The following is a 13,480-nucleotide window of genomic DNA, read 5'->3' on the forward strand; positions in this document are numbered from 1 at the left end:
CTTAACCTTAAAAGAATATCTAAGTTATAAAACTTAACTTAAAAACATTCAAGCCTAAATATAATAAAACTTGACTATTCTTAATTCTATTAACACTTAATCTATATTAAATAAAAACATAACTTAATCTTATTCTGTTACTACAAAGAGGCAACTAAAGGTTTGATATACACCTTTTAAACACAATATAACAGTAACATAGATTCACTATAAAGATTATAAAAACATAACAAATCCATCACAATACTATGTCATCTAGCTTTGAGAATAACTCACAATAACTGTAAATGGTACTAAAAATACTTATTCATAATAGGAATTTGCCTTGCTTAAATTGGTTAGGATTTTAAAGTGCAGTTTTTCTAGAGAAAAACCACAACACAGGATTTGGCAAGTTGCCATTCAGCTTTTGTAGCACTTTTCAGAAACATTAAGTCTAATTCTTAAACTAAAATCCAAAATCCAAATTGGTATATATGCAGTTATATGTGTTTTATATAACAAAAGGACTCACATTGAAATTACCTTATTAAAATTGTGGAAAAAACAAGCAAATGGGTAATATATACTTTAACTTAACTTTGTCTTGTACAGTAAAGTTCTCTTAACTAATTATTTTTTTTTTAAACCACAAATCTCTTTTGTAGATAACATTAACTGGAAGGTTTTCTTAGAAGCTGTAAATCATACCATATTTTAACCTTAGGTTCTAAAACTAATTATTGCAAGGTAACTTCTGTTAATATTCACCTTAAACACCTTTTTTTTTTGAAAAGGGGCCTTTTTAAACTTTCAAAGAATCACAATAATTTCTCCAGTAAAACTCTAAAAAACTGCAACTGCATAAATTCATTATTACTTAAAACACAAAATTAACTCTAAAAGGGTATATAAAAACATTTTAAAAAAACCATGAATCATGACTTTTTAACAAACTGGGTACTATCCTGGTGCTTTTTCTTAGGGGGGGGGGGTGGACTGCCCGCCCTGCTGCTGCTCTCTGCTGCTGTTATCTTTCTTCACATTCTCCACATACCCTTGCAGAAAAAAAAAAACCGAAAAAACACCTCACAAAGTTAAGTTTAACACATACAGTTGTTTCTCTCAATCTCTCTTGTTCACTGATAGAGGAAAAAAGGGGCACAATTTTTACAAAAGCAAGCGGTGTTACACGAAAATCTCTCATGGCCAGGTGGTAACAACGGTGACCATTCCAGCTTATCAACTTCTAATTACAGTGATGAAGTTTGAATTAGATACCATATAGTTTGTGAGTTTTTGGCTATTTTGTCTCTTTCTGAAGCTCTCTGAGCCACCTGTTTCTGCTCAGCTGTTTCTGTAATTGTTCAGTGTGGCCTTGGAACTTTTTCTGCACTGCTTCTGCCCCGGGGGTGCCCCCGCTCTCTGCGCACACCTCAGTGCTCCCCCATGTCTCCCTGGTTCAGGTGGAAACCAATCTAAATTTGGATTCTTTTCCTCCAGGGTAGCAAAGTTGGAACTTAAATAAGATTGTAGTGTTAAGAGTGACTCCAAAAGTGAAGCAAATAGTTCAGGATATATCACATCCTGCCGTAACTGAACAGATTCTGTTCGTTGTTTCAGCATTGCTGTGGAATTTCTTTCTCATTATTTCCTTCTCTCTGACTCTCCCTCCCTCTTTCCATGGGCAGCATAGATAGGAGTGTTTGCCCAGCAGTGGGAGGCAAAGGCGTGAGCATACCCATAAGCAAGAAGTCCAGGGAGCTCCTTGCGCAAATCAAAACCCTTAAGCTGTGGCTTTTCTAAAAAGCAGGTAAATAAATCATGTGCTGCTTGCCTTTCCATCTTACCGTCAGCGCTGTTGCAGCCCTACAAGGTTTGGCAGCACGTTACGGCCAGGACTCTCCTCTGAGGTCGCCTGGGGCGCGGCACCGTTGCTTTTCGCCGTCCTTGCTGCGGAGGACCCGTCCCCTGTCGCCGACTCCCGTGGCCTTCGCTTTTTAATGTCCCAAAGGTCCCAAAGGTCCCAAGGGTCCCATTTGTTCGGGCGCCATTTGATGAGTTCGGCAGGAGACAAGCAGCACTCAATATGAATGATCAGCAAGTCTCCTTTATTGGCAACTCCAAACTCCCTATATAACATCAATAATTAGGCTCCTACATAGTGCAAAAGCAAGCTCATTATTGGATATTTCATTTAAGGACAACTCCACCTAGTTCCACCTTCTTGTGGTCGTTCATCTGTGCTGAATCCACATTCTTCTGATCACAGTGTCCTGTTCTCAGTTCACAGTTATCACTAAGGTCTTTCTGACATTGCAACATCTCATACCAACTACACTCCACTGTTGTTTAATTCTTTCTCAGCTAATTGCTGCATGGGAACACTACCTTTGTTAGCTAGCCACTCTTCCACACTGTTGAGCTTCGGGAGCCTCCCGGGAAGCACCAGCCATGAAGATTCCAGTGGGCTCAGCTGCTACCTGCAGGGGTACTGGGTGTGGCCCGTTGTGACTCAGCGGTGCTAAGAGACCCCTGTGACATCAGAGAGCCCCACCACGACTCAGGGTGTGTAAGCGGCGCAGAACCCTGAGGTGCCCAGTCCCGTGAGAGCCACTCTTGCAGAAGGAAGCAGCTCCCGAGATCCATTCGCGCTTCAGGATCTCAGAGATGGAGGAGAACAAGGCAAAACCCAAATGCTCCCAGCCACCCAGACCCCTGCCCAGCTGGGGGCAAGACCAGGCCCTCAGCGGGCACTTGGTGGGGGCAGTGGGTGGCTCAGCCTGGCCACAGTCAGGCACTGAGGAGAAGGAGGGGCCCTTGGTCATCACGGAAGAGAAGAACCCTGACGTGGATGACGAGCCTTCCCAGTGGGGAGACCTTCGGGCCCAAGAGCCTCGCCTCTACGGAGCAGGGAGTCACCAAGAGTTGCAGCAGGGGAAGGTGGCTGTGAGAGTGCCCTGGGGAGATGTGGCACAGCAACACCTCTACCAGTGGCAACAAAGGGTGACAGTCAAGGAGCTGCCCCAAGGGGAGAAGGAGGTGAGTGACCTAAAGCTGTCCCAGCAAGGGGAAGGAAGTGCGAACAGCCAGGAGAACCAGACACATTCTCCTGCCCCCAGTGAGGAGATGCCATCAGCAGGGGTACAGAGCTCAGGCCCTGCCCCTCACAGCACCTGCTGCTCCCCCAGCCTGCCGGGAGCCCAGAGCCCCAGTGAGCAGCAGGCTGTCGCTGAGGGGAGGTCACTCCTAGCAGAGGAAGGGAGTGAGGAGGGGACCCCAGCTGAGTATGATGAAGACTGGGAACAATACACCCAGAGTGAGTCTTCCCAGGAGTGCCAAGCAGAGCCAGAGCTGTCCCAGGAAGAGGTCAGCAGCTGCCAGGACTGGTACGACTCGGAAGAGTGCAGCGAACTGGGCCATGGAGACTTCCTGGACGGGGACTCCAGCAGCCTAGACGATTCCACCGAGGAAGACAACAGCAGCACACAGGACAGCTATGAATATGTGAGCATCCTCAGCTTTGGGATCACCCCCCTGCCACAGGAGGAGGACAGCTTGGACAAAGTCAGCGTCCTCGAGCTGTGTGAAGCAGAAAGCAGGGCCCAAAGCCTGGCAGCTCTTGCGGCAGACGGGCTGCCAGTGCCTGTCCCTCGGGAGGCCTGGCTTGAGGTCCAGGCACCGGAGTCACTCCGTGCCTCACTTTCCTCCCTGCACGGCCAAGCCTCCATGGCCCAGCAGGGGCCTGAGGCAGGGCCTCAGAGCCTGGGGCCTGCCCTGCACAGCCTCGAGGTCCCCGAGGCCCTCAGGCAGCAGCCGTCTCCCTCCAGCAAACGGCCCGGCTTCCTCAGGCGGGCACGGCGGGCGCTGCGGGCGCTGTTCCGCTGGCCCTGCTGGGCACCACAGCCACAGGAGTAGCGCCGCTGCCAGGCTTACAGATGGCAGCTGGCCCAGGGCCCCAGGGAGCCACACCTTGCCCTGGACATGGCCCTGCAGCCTCAGCTGCCATGGCTACTGTGGACTGTGCCAGGGGCATCTCCCCAACACCCAGAGTCACCGCTGTGGCCAACCCCAAACAGCAGCCATGGGGCACATTGGTGCCAGGGCGCTCAGCAGTGAATCCCAGAGTCATCAAGGTGGGAAGAGACCCCGACAGTCACCCAGTGCCACTGGCCTCCTGGCAGCACCACCATCACCGCAAAACCACATCCCCAAGGGCCACAACTCTTCGACACTCCAGAGACAGCCACTCCACCACCTCCCCGGGCAACTTCTTCTAATGCCTCACGCCTCTGTCAGAGAAAAACTGCTTCTGATATTGAGTCTGAACTTCCCCTGCTGGCATCACGGGACATTTCCTCTCATGAAAGGATCCCACGCCAGTCCTTTGGGATTATATCCATGAAGAATGGGCACAGACCAGAGGTGCTGCTCCACTGACGTGACTGCAGAACTCTGACTCGTACCATTCTTCCAAAAAAATCAACGTTGAGTTTAGGAAATAGTAGTAGTTAGGAATAAGAATAGGAATAGGAATACGAAGATGAATAGGAATAAGAAGATGAAGATAGTCATTAATATAAGAAGAATAGGAATTACAGTAAGCATAACAAGTGAATAAGATTAATTAGAATAAGAAGAATAGGATGAAGAAGAAATAGTAGTAGTAAATAGGAATAAAAATTAGGAATAAGAAGAATAAGAGTAAGACAAAGAAGAAAAAATAGTAGTAGCAATTAAGAAGGGAAAGAAGAAGAAGAAGAAGAAGAAGGGAAAGAAGAAGACGATTTAGATGAAGAAATAGTAAATAGGAAGAAGAAGAAGAAGAAGAAGATCATCAAATTAAAATACACATCTGGGATCCCAGAATGCAGGGAAGGACTTTAAAAAGCACCTACTTCCACCTGATCGTCTTCTGAGCACTCTCTGCCTCTGAGACCTCCTCCCTATTTCTATGTCCCTGGCACCCATTTCTTTCTCAATAAAACCCACGTTCAATAAAATCTGCTTGTTGTCCTCCTATGGTCTCATTTGCACCTTCACTGGGGCAGAGGCACCTCTCCTTCATGGCATCCTAACCCTGGGTGGAACCATGGGCAGGGTCCCTTCCAGTCATGAACGCTCCAGGATTCTGTCAGGACTCCCTTCCCTTCTCCCCTCCGCTTCCAGCTGGAGAATGTGCAGCAAAGCAACCTTTGCTGTCTGCTCTGGGAGCCCAGCCAGCTGCTGGACCCTGCCCAGCTCCCTTGGGAGGCACAGCAGGAGCAGCACCCTGGCAGCCTCGGGAATTGCCCTCTGGGGTCCATGGCACACACTGCAATGGGCTGGCATTCCAGCTTCCAGCAAGGAAAAGATGTTCCTGCCCTTCAAGGCAAAGTTCTCAAAGGGCAGAGACCCAAGTGGAGCAAGATCTTACAATGACATTCCACTGCCAGCCTCCATAACTTCATCCAGGGCTGCTTTACCTCCTGGATTGGGTGAAAACAAAAATCAGGAGAGGGTCTTTGGCTGGGAACTGCCACAGGAAAAGAGGGACACTGGGAGGGAAAAAGAGCAGACAAAGGAAGGCAGGAGAGAAAGGAGGACACAAATGGCAACCAGCTGAGAAGGTGGCACTCTGAAAACCAAACCGGAACTTACGGAAAAAGAATGGGGCAGAAATGAAGGATTCTGAAACTTTATTTACTATGCTTCTCTGGGCAACCTGTGCCAGGACCTCACCACCCTCACAGGGAAGATTTTCTACATTAAACATGAATTTCCTCTCTTTCCCTCTGAGCCCAATGAAACACCACAAACTTGTTTGTGGTAATTCTCATAAACTGCTTAGCTCTTTGTTCCAGTGGACCCAGCAAGCAACAGGCAGGACAGTTCCACCAGCATAGAAACCCAACTCACAGCTGAGGGACTCAGAAAATCTAAACACCAGCAGAACACCAAAAGGGCACATTTATCATTTTTGCTACAATACACAGCACTGAAAGTGATAGCTAATGACAGCCTCCTAGTCACCCCAATCCTTTCTCCATTTTAAACTTTCTCTGAAATAACCAAAATAACTCTTCAAATTCCTTCATCTTTATCAATCACAGATCTTTTCAGAGTAGACTCAGGAAGAGAGCACATTAGCATGTTGTTATTCAGACATGGCTTGTTGTCCGTCTTCCCCTGCTAAATGACAGCAGTAGATACTGGGAATAACCAGGTATCCTGAGGAATTTTTCCTGCAGCAAGTTATTTTCCTATCATGGTCCATCTGTAATTTTATGACTTATTAAAAGACCAATATAAATACAGTACAGTGCCTTGCAATTACTCCCCCATATATTTATAAACCTCAAAGTCTTCCAGGTCCTAAAAACAGGAAAAACCCTGTGTCACTCTTTCAGGAGATTAACGTAGTTAGGGACTGGACACATCCTCTGTAGGACTAACTAGAGAAACAGCTGAAGCTCCAGCAGATCCTTAATAAACTTTTCAGGAATAAAATTGTGTTATTTCAGTGTGCTGATTTTTTATTCATCTAGTTATTATCTTTTTATTTCTTTTCTCTTTCTGACTTTTCAAAAGCTGATGTTGCACAAAAAAGTGAGCTTTGGAAACCTGAAGCAAGCTGGGCAATTAGGGCTGAACTGCTCCATCTGCTTCACAGAGAATTTTTATTTGACCCCAGGAATGCTGGTTACTCAAGCAGACTAAACAATTTTGATTCATTTCAGCATGTGAGGACTGGGGTGTGCAGCTTCAGGCCAGGCTGGCAGGGTTGAACAGGAATTCCCAAACAGCACTGGAGTCATGGTCCCCTCAGCATACCCTGCTCCACCCAGCCCCAGCCTGCTGGGAGTCAGGCTCAGACGTAAAAGCATGAATTCTGAATATCTCAGGATTGCTGTGTCGCTGCCCGCTCGGCCCTTCACGCCCCGGCTAGCTTGTGCCAAGCGTCAGCGGCAGGAGTGGGGAACCAGGTGAGCACTGTGTGGCTCGACCTGGAACCTCTAGAGCTCCTTTGGGCTCGGGCTCTATAGTATGCAGGGCGACACGAGGTGCAGTAAAGGGAGAGAGAGTGCTCGGAGTCCTCCAATTTCCCAGGAACAAGTTTATTCCAGCAGGTGCAGGGAGAAGGCGATGAGGGACAGGGCTGGGATCTCGAGGAGAAAGTCCGAGCCGAGACCCTGGGCACCTCTGTGCGCCAGGTTTTAAAGCCCGTGGGCGGCTCATACAACAACCAATAATATGGCAGCAGGGGAGGTGTTGTGGGAAGGGGTTACAATACTCAAATCCAATGGTAGGGACTTGGGGGAGGGAGGATAGCCATACAACCAATAGGGCATCGAGTAAGGGGTGATGAACAGGGAAGGAACCAGAACAAAAGGTGTGGTGTACATAGACTGATAGGGCTTGGGGGTAGGACCAAAGTGATGGATGGGGAACAATCTGGAAAGAGGGGAGAGGTTTACAATGACAGGCAACTGGGAACAAACCATATCGGGATAGTGGGGAGTAACTGGGGCAAACCAACTCTAAACTCAACGAAGGTGAACAAACATACTTAATGAAGGTAAACTAACAGGCGGCAACATCTCCCCCTTTCTTTTTTAGAAAGAGGAGGTTGCATCGGCAGGAGGTGCAGAGGGTTCAACAAACCAGTCTTGGGGTACGGGAGAAGGAGGAGGTGAAGAGGGAGGAGAAGGAGCGCTAACAAAATTGACTTGAGCGGAGGGGGATACAAGATGTAAAACTGATTGAACTAAACATCTTCTTAAAACTGCAAACGCTATTAAAACGATGAAAACAACGAAAACAATCCATAAAACAGTCTTTAAAATGGACGAGAGCCATCCGGAGACCTCCCATCCCGAAAAAAGACTGGTGACCCAGTCATTAGTCTCTTGGCGTATTTGGTGGATCATGCCCTTCATTTCTGTGATGGTTTTCTTGATGTCTGTGCTCCTGGTGGTCAGATTCATGCAGCAAAGTCCCTCAAATTCTTTACAATCATGATTATGAAGGAGCAGTAGGAAATCAATAGCAGCGCGATTTTGTAGCGTTGCTCGCCTGGTTATCTCCTCGTCTTCGAGGAGGTCGCTCAGCGCGGTTGACGTTAAATTGGCTTGCTTGACCACCCAACACTCTAATTGGCCTAATTCTCCGAGGGCTTGTGCCACAGCCAACCATGGCAGAAATACTGACACAGCAACCCGTTTTGGTTTATTCCAATGAAAAATTTCAGAGTCGCAATCAGGGTCAAGATCTTAGAGACTGCGCTTCTTAATGACCGAATTATTCTTTCGTTCCCAATTTTCAATTTGAGATGTATTGGGCGCAAACAAAGACAACCGGCCTAAAGTGCACGGTCCTCCGAGAAGGCGAGAGGGGATGCCAGCCCACGCTCGGTCCCCACAAACTAAAAATATGCCCTTAGGCAACTTAAGAGGGTAGGAACTGAGGGTTGAGGTCATCTTAACATGGGCGATGTTCTTGCACCAGGAGGCTGCTTGAAACTGTTTGTTGTCCTGCATTAAATTAGAATAAGGAGTAGGATCTGAGGGGTAGTAACGAAAATGGATACAATAGGGTGCGGGGGAGGAGTTTAACAAATCAAATTCTTGGGGCTCAGCGGTTGCCCTTTCCAAGAAGACCAGCCAGTCTCTCCATAGTAGGAGAGGGTTCTGGACAGGCCTCTTAATCTTGTAGGTGAGTGCAGAGCGGGCCACTCGCTGAGCTGGCCTCCCTTTATTAGCTTCGCAGAACAAACTCAACAGGGAATCCGGGTATTCATTAGGCTTTAACGGGATCCCCACCAGGCAAGTGGTCATTGGATTTCCTGCTGCTCCTGTGGATAGGCATAGCTCATCCCGTTGGAGGGACTTTGCCAACATGACCCAAACATTTTGTTTGGGTTGGGGCACGATCCACATGTTGATCTGGGTCACCAGCATCATCAGGAGTGCAGTGGTTGGTGCAACGATCGGGGTGGTCATCTTTCCAATGGCTCTTTCTGAAAACAAAACATACGAAAAACATAACTTTAACTGAAAAGAAAGGTAGGTTGACATAACAAAAAGGGGCTTGGGTTGTTTCCTCCTCCTCCTCGGGATGGGGGATGGCTCATGCAGACACGACGTCATTGACATCCTTGACCCTATCTGGTGGCCTGCTTGGATGTCTGGGGACATAAGGTTTCACCCATCTTTGTGGGATCCACCTTAGTCCCTGGGGCGAGGATATGCAAGCGTACCCCCGCCCCCAGGTCACCAGATCGGAAGGACCCAAGATCTTCTGGGTCTCAGGGTCCTGGACCAGCACTGGAGGGCGCTGCTGCAACTGGTAGTTCTTGTTGGTCTTGAAATGCCGGGCCACTGGAGGGTTAGGGTCCTGTTCGGAACAATTGAGAAAGTTTAGCGTGTAAAGGGCTTTGAACAACCGCTCTTGTGGCGTGCAGCCCTTCACAGTCTCCCTTTGATGAGAAAGGACACGCTTGAGCGACTGATGGGCTCGCTCAACGATCGCTTGGCCGGTGGGGGAGTGTGGGATGCCTCTCTTATGTTCCACTCCCCACTCCTGCAGGAATTCCTCCAGTTTCCTGGAGGTGTATGCTGGGCCATTGTCTGTTTTTATTTCTTTGGGGACCCCCAGTACAGAGAAAGCCTGCATTAGGTGCTTACAGACATGCTCGGCTTTCTCTCCTGTGTGGGCAGAAGCAAAGACAGCACCTGAGAAGGTATCGATGGAAAGGTGTACGAACCGAAACCTGCCAAACTCAGGGACGTGTGTTACGTCCATCTGCCACACTTCGCAGCTCTCCAGACCTCGAGGGTTGACTCCCGATCCCAAGGAGGGCATTGCGGTGGATTGGCAGTGCGGGCATGTGGCCACAATGGCTCTGGCCTGATCTCGCCGCAGGTGGAATTGGCGGACCAGACCAGGAACATTTTGATGGAACATCTGATGGCTCAGCTTAGCTTGTTGGAACAGATCTGGGAGCTGAGCCATGGAAACAGGGACAGTGAGGGAATCAGCTACCTGGTTTCCCTCGGCTACCGGGCCAGGGAGATCCGTATGTGACCTTACATGCATTACAAAAAATGGTTGCTTTCTGTGGGAAACAGCATGTATTAGCTTAGAAAGCAACTCAAACAATTTCGGGTTTGAGACCTCCTTCAGAGCAGCGTGCTCTGCTCTGGCAACTACCCCTGCAACATAGGCCGAATCAGTGATTAAATTGAAAGGTTCAGGAAACGTCTCAAAGGCTCTGACGACTGCATCCAACTCAGCAACTTGTGGAGACCCTTCCACATATTGAATATCTGCTTCCCACTGCTGAGTTTCGGGATCTCGCCAAGTCACTACAGACTTGTGAGATGCCCCGGATGCGTCTGTGAACACAGTCAAAGCTTTGAGGGGCTTTCTGCTCCGCATTTCTTTTGGAATCGGTTCAAATTTAGAATTGAAAAATTTGTGGGCAGGGGCATGGACCGAAACTTGGCCTTCAAAACTATCTAAAGCAATCTGGAGTGTCTCATTCTCCCGAAGTAGTTGATTAAACATTTCTTTTGTCAGCCTATCTGGAGACGCTTTGTCCCGAGACAAGCTGACTGGTACTCGAACGCATGCAAAATCACATCCAGCCATCTCCCGAAGCCGAGCTCGAGCTCTCCCGATGAGCTGAGCCATCAGCTCCTGTGGCCGGGTGATACTTTTGGACCTTTGATGGCTCAAGAAAACCCACTCTATGATTAAGAGGGGATCCTTAGAGCCCTGGTCCCACTGAAAAATCAGCCCACTGAGGTGTGGCATTCTCCCGAGTATGATGAATTCAAAAGGCAGGGTCGGTTCGTACCGATGCGCTTGCCTTTCGACAAGCGCATCCTCCACTTTCTCTAGGGCTTTCCTCGCCTCTGGGGTCAGAGTCCTGGGAGAACTCAGCTCTTTCTCCCCCTTCAAAAGTGTGAAGAGGGGGGCTAGGTCTTCCGTGGAAAGGCCCAGCCAAGGCCTGACCCAGTTTAAGGTCCCACACAGCGAGTGAAGGTCCGCTAAGGTTTTCGGATTGCTGTTTATTGCCAATTTTTGAGGCACAACAGTCCTCTCAGCAATCCGCAGACCCAGATACTTCCAGGGTGGCATCCGTTGAACTTTATCCTCCTGGAGTTGAAAGCCTGCAGATGTTAAAACCTTAACCACTCGGTCAAGTGATCGGGTAAGTAGATCGTCATGGGGGGCGCACACTAGGACATCATCCATGTAGTGATGGATGATGACCTCCCCCATCTCTTTGCGCACAGGAGACAGCAACGAGGAGACGTACCACTGGCAGATGGTGGGTGAATTCTTCATGCCTTGTGGCAAAACCCACCAGTGGAACCTCCTCATTGGGGCTTCTCGGTTGAGGGTTGGCACCGAGAAGGCAAACCGTGGGGCGTCGTCAGGATGTAGGGGAATTTGAAAGAAACAGTCCTTGATGTCGATTATGGCCAGATTCCAATTTCGGGGGAGCATAGTCGGGGTAGGCATCCCTGGTTGAAGGGGCCCCATGTCAACAATGATTTTGTTGATGGCACGAAGGTCGTGGAGGAGTCGCCACTTGTCTTTCCCCGGCTTTCGGATAACAAACACTGGGGAATTCCAAGGGCTGGTAGTTTCTACTATGTTACCCTTATACAACTGCTCCTCCACGAGCTCGTTGAGCGCCCTTAATTTGTCTTTTCGAAGCGGCCACTGATCAATCCAGATTGCTTCATCAGTGGTCCAATCGAGCTTCTGGAAGGGGCGCTCTACAGTGGCCGCTATTAAAAATCCCGAGGGGTTTTCGGGATTTCAATCTTTACCCCCCATTGTGACATAAGGTCCCTCCCCCACAAGGGAACCTGAAAATCCGCAACAAATGGGCGTAAATTTGCCAATTGCCCATCCGGTCCCTTAATTTGTACTACGCTCTTAGATACCTGCGCCAATTGAGTACCCCCTATACCCTGAACCTTCCCCGCCACGGGTTGCAACTCCCAATGTGACAGCCATCTCCTTTGGGGGATGATTGTCACATCTGCCCCTGTATCAAGCAGACCCCTCAAGTTGACAGATTCCGCACCCTGCTTGATGCTGCAGTCGATGATGGGTTTATTTTCACCCACCACCTCTGCCCAGTAGACGCCTGGTGCGTGGTCGTCTACCGGGACTCCCTCTGGGACAGGAATGTACTGAGCTATGATTTGCCCTTTTGGGAGAAAATATGGTGGGTGAATGCAGCGCGCTAAGAGGATGAGATCTTCCGGACCACCCGGGAAGGTGATCGGGGAGATCTCAATCTCTGGGGGTGTGTGTCTCGTGTCCCCGATGGCGATAAACTTACAGTCACGTCCATTCCCTGGCTGGTTCTCCTCCAGTGGGTCCACAGCTACCACCGTCCAGTGCTGGGACCGGAAGAGGATGTCTTTGACGGTGATAAGGTGTCGCATCCGGTAAATTTGCCACGTCCGATGTTTCTTTCCCCCCACCTCCGCGATACCTGCCCCATTTTTTGCATCGCGCGGGGCAGGTTCGCGCCGCGCTCTCAGTTTTTTTGTTTTTTATTAGCTGTTCCCTCCAGTACCCTCTCCCCAGATCCATTTCCCACGAGCCCCTGGCGTAGGTGGGCGGTGGGACAGTCCCTCGCCATGTGACCCAGTTGTCCACATCGGTAGCACTGAGTAGTTCTTGCTGGTGGAAGGATGAACTGGCCCGACGGGTGTTGGGTCACTGCCGCTGTTGGTGTTCTCCTGGCCGCCTGTGGTGGTGGTGGTACCCTGGACGCCCCCACTAACGGAACTTTCTTCTCACATGCATCAATGAGGACGTCCAAGGTTGGCGGTGGATACATGGGCAAACTAAATATAACCTGTTTGCAGATGTCATTACAGTTTGCCTTAGCCATTTCTAAGACAAGCTGCTCTTGTAGTTCAGGTTTATCAACTTGTCTTTCTATTTGCTCCTGTAAACGGTTAATAAACACGGTAAATGGCTCATCGGGGAACTGTTTAATATTTGAGAAGTTGGTCAGGGGTTCCCCCCCTGGCAGGATGTTAAATACCTTCTCTGCGGCCTCCGTGATCTTAATTAAGACAGGCCAGGGTAAAACCCTTGCCTGTTCTTCCGGCTTCCCCCAATTCCCTTCACCACACAAGTAATCTATCGAGAGGGGGTTTTTGTCCGCGTCAACCACAGACTCCTCGCTGTGCAACAGCTCAGGAAGGATGGCCTCTAACGACTTCTTCCACCTCTGTTTCCACAGCCTATAATCAGCCGGGGAAAGGAGGCAGGCAAACAACTCTTTTAAGTCGTGGGGGACCATCTCGTTCGCGGAGAAGGTGGCTTTTAATAAACCCTTAAAGTGTTCACTTCTCCTGCCGAACTCTTTCTGGGCTTTGCACAGCTCCCTCTTTGTCTGGAAGGAGAAGGGTTCCCATTCTAGGTACCTCCCTCCCCTTCCTCTAAAACTGACCGGTGCGGCAAAGGGAATCACTACCTG

Source organism: Cyanistes caeruleus, unplaced genomic scaffold (assembly GCF_971803275.1).
Source record: "Cyanistes caeruleus unplaced genomic scaffold, bCyaCae1.hap1.1 HAP1_SCAFFOLD_107, whole genome shotgun sequence".
In the NCBI taxonomy this organism is placed as follows: Eukaryota; Metazoa; Chordata; class Aves; order Passeriformes; family Paridae; genus Cyanistes; species Cyanistes caeruleus.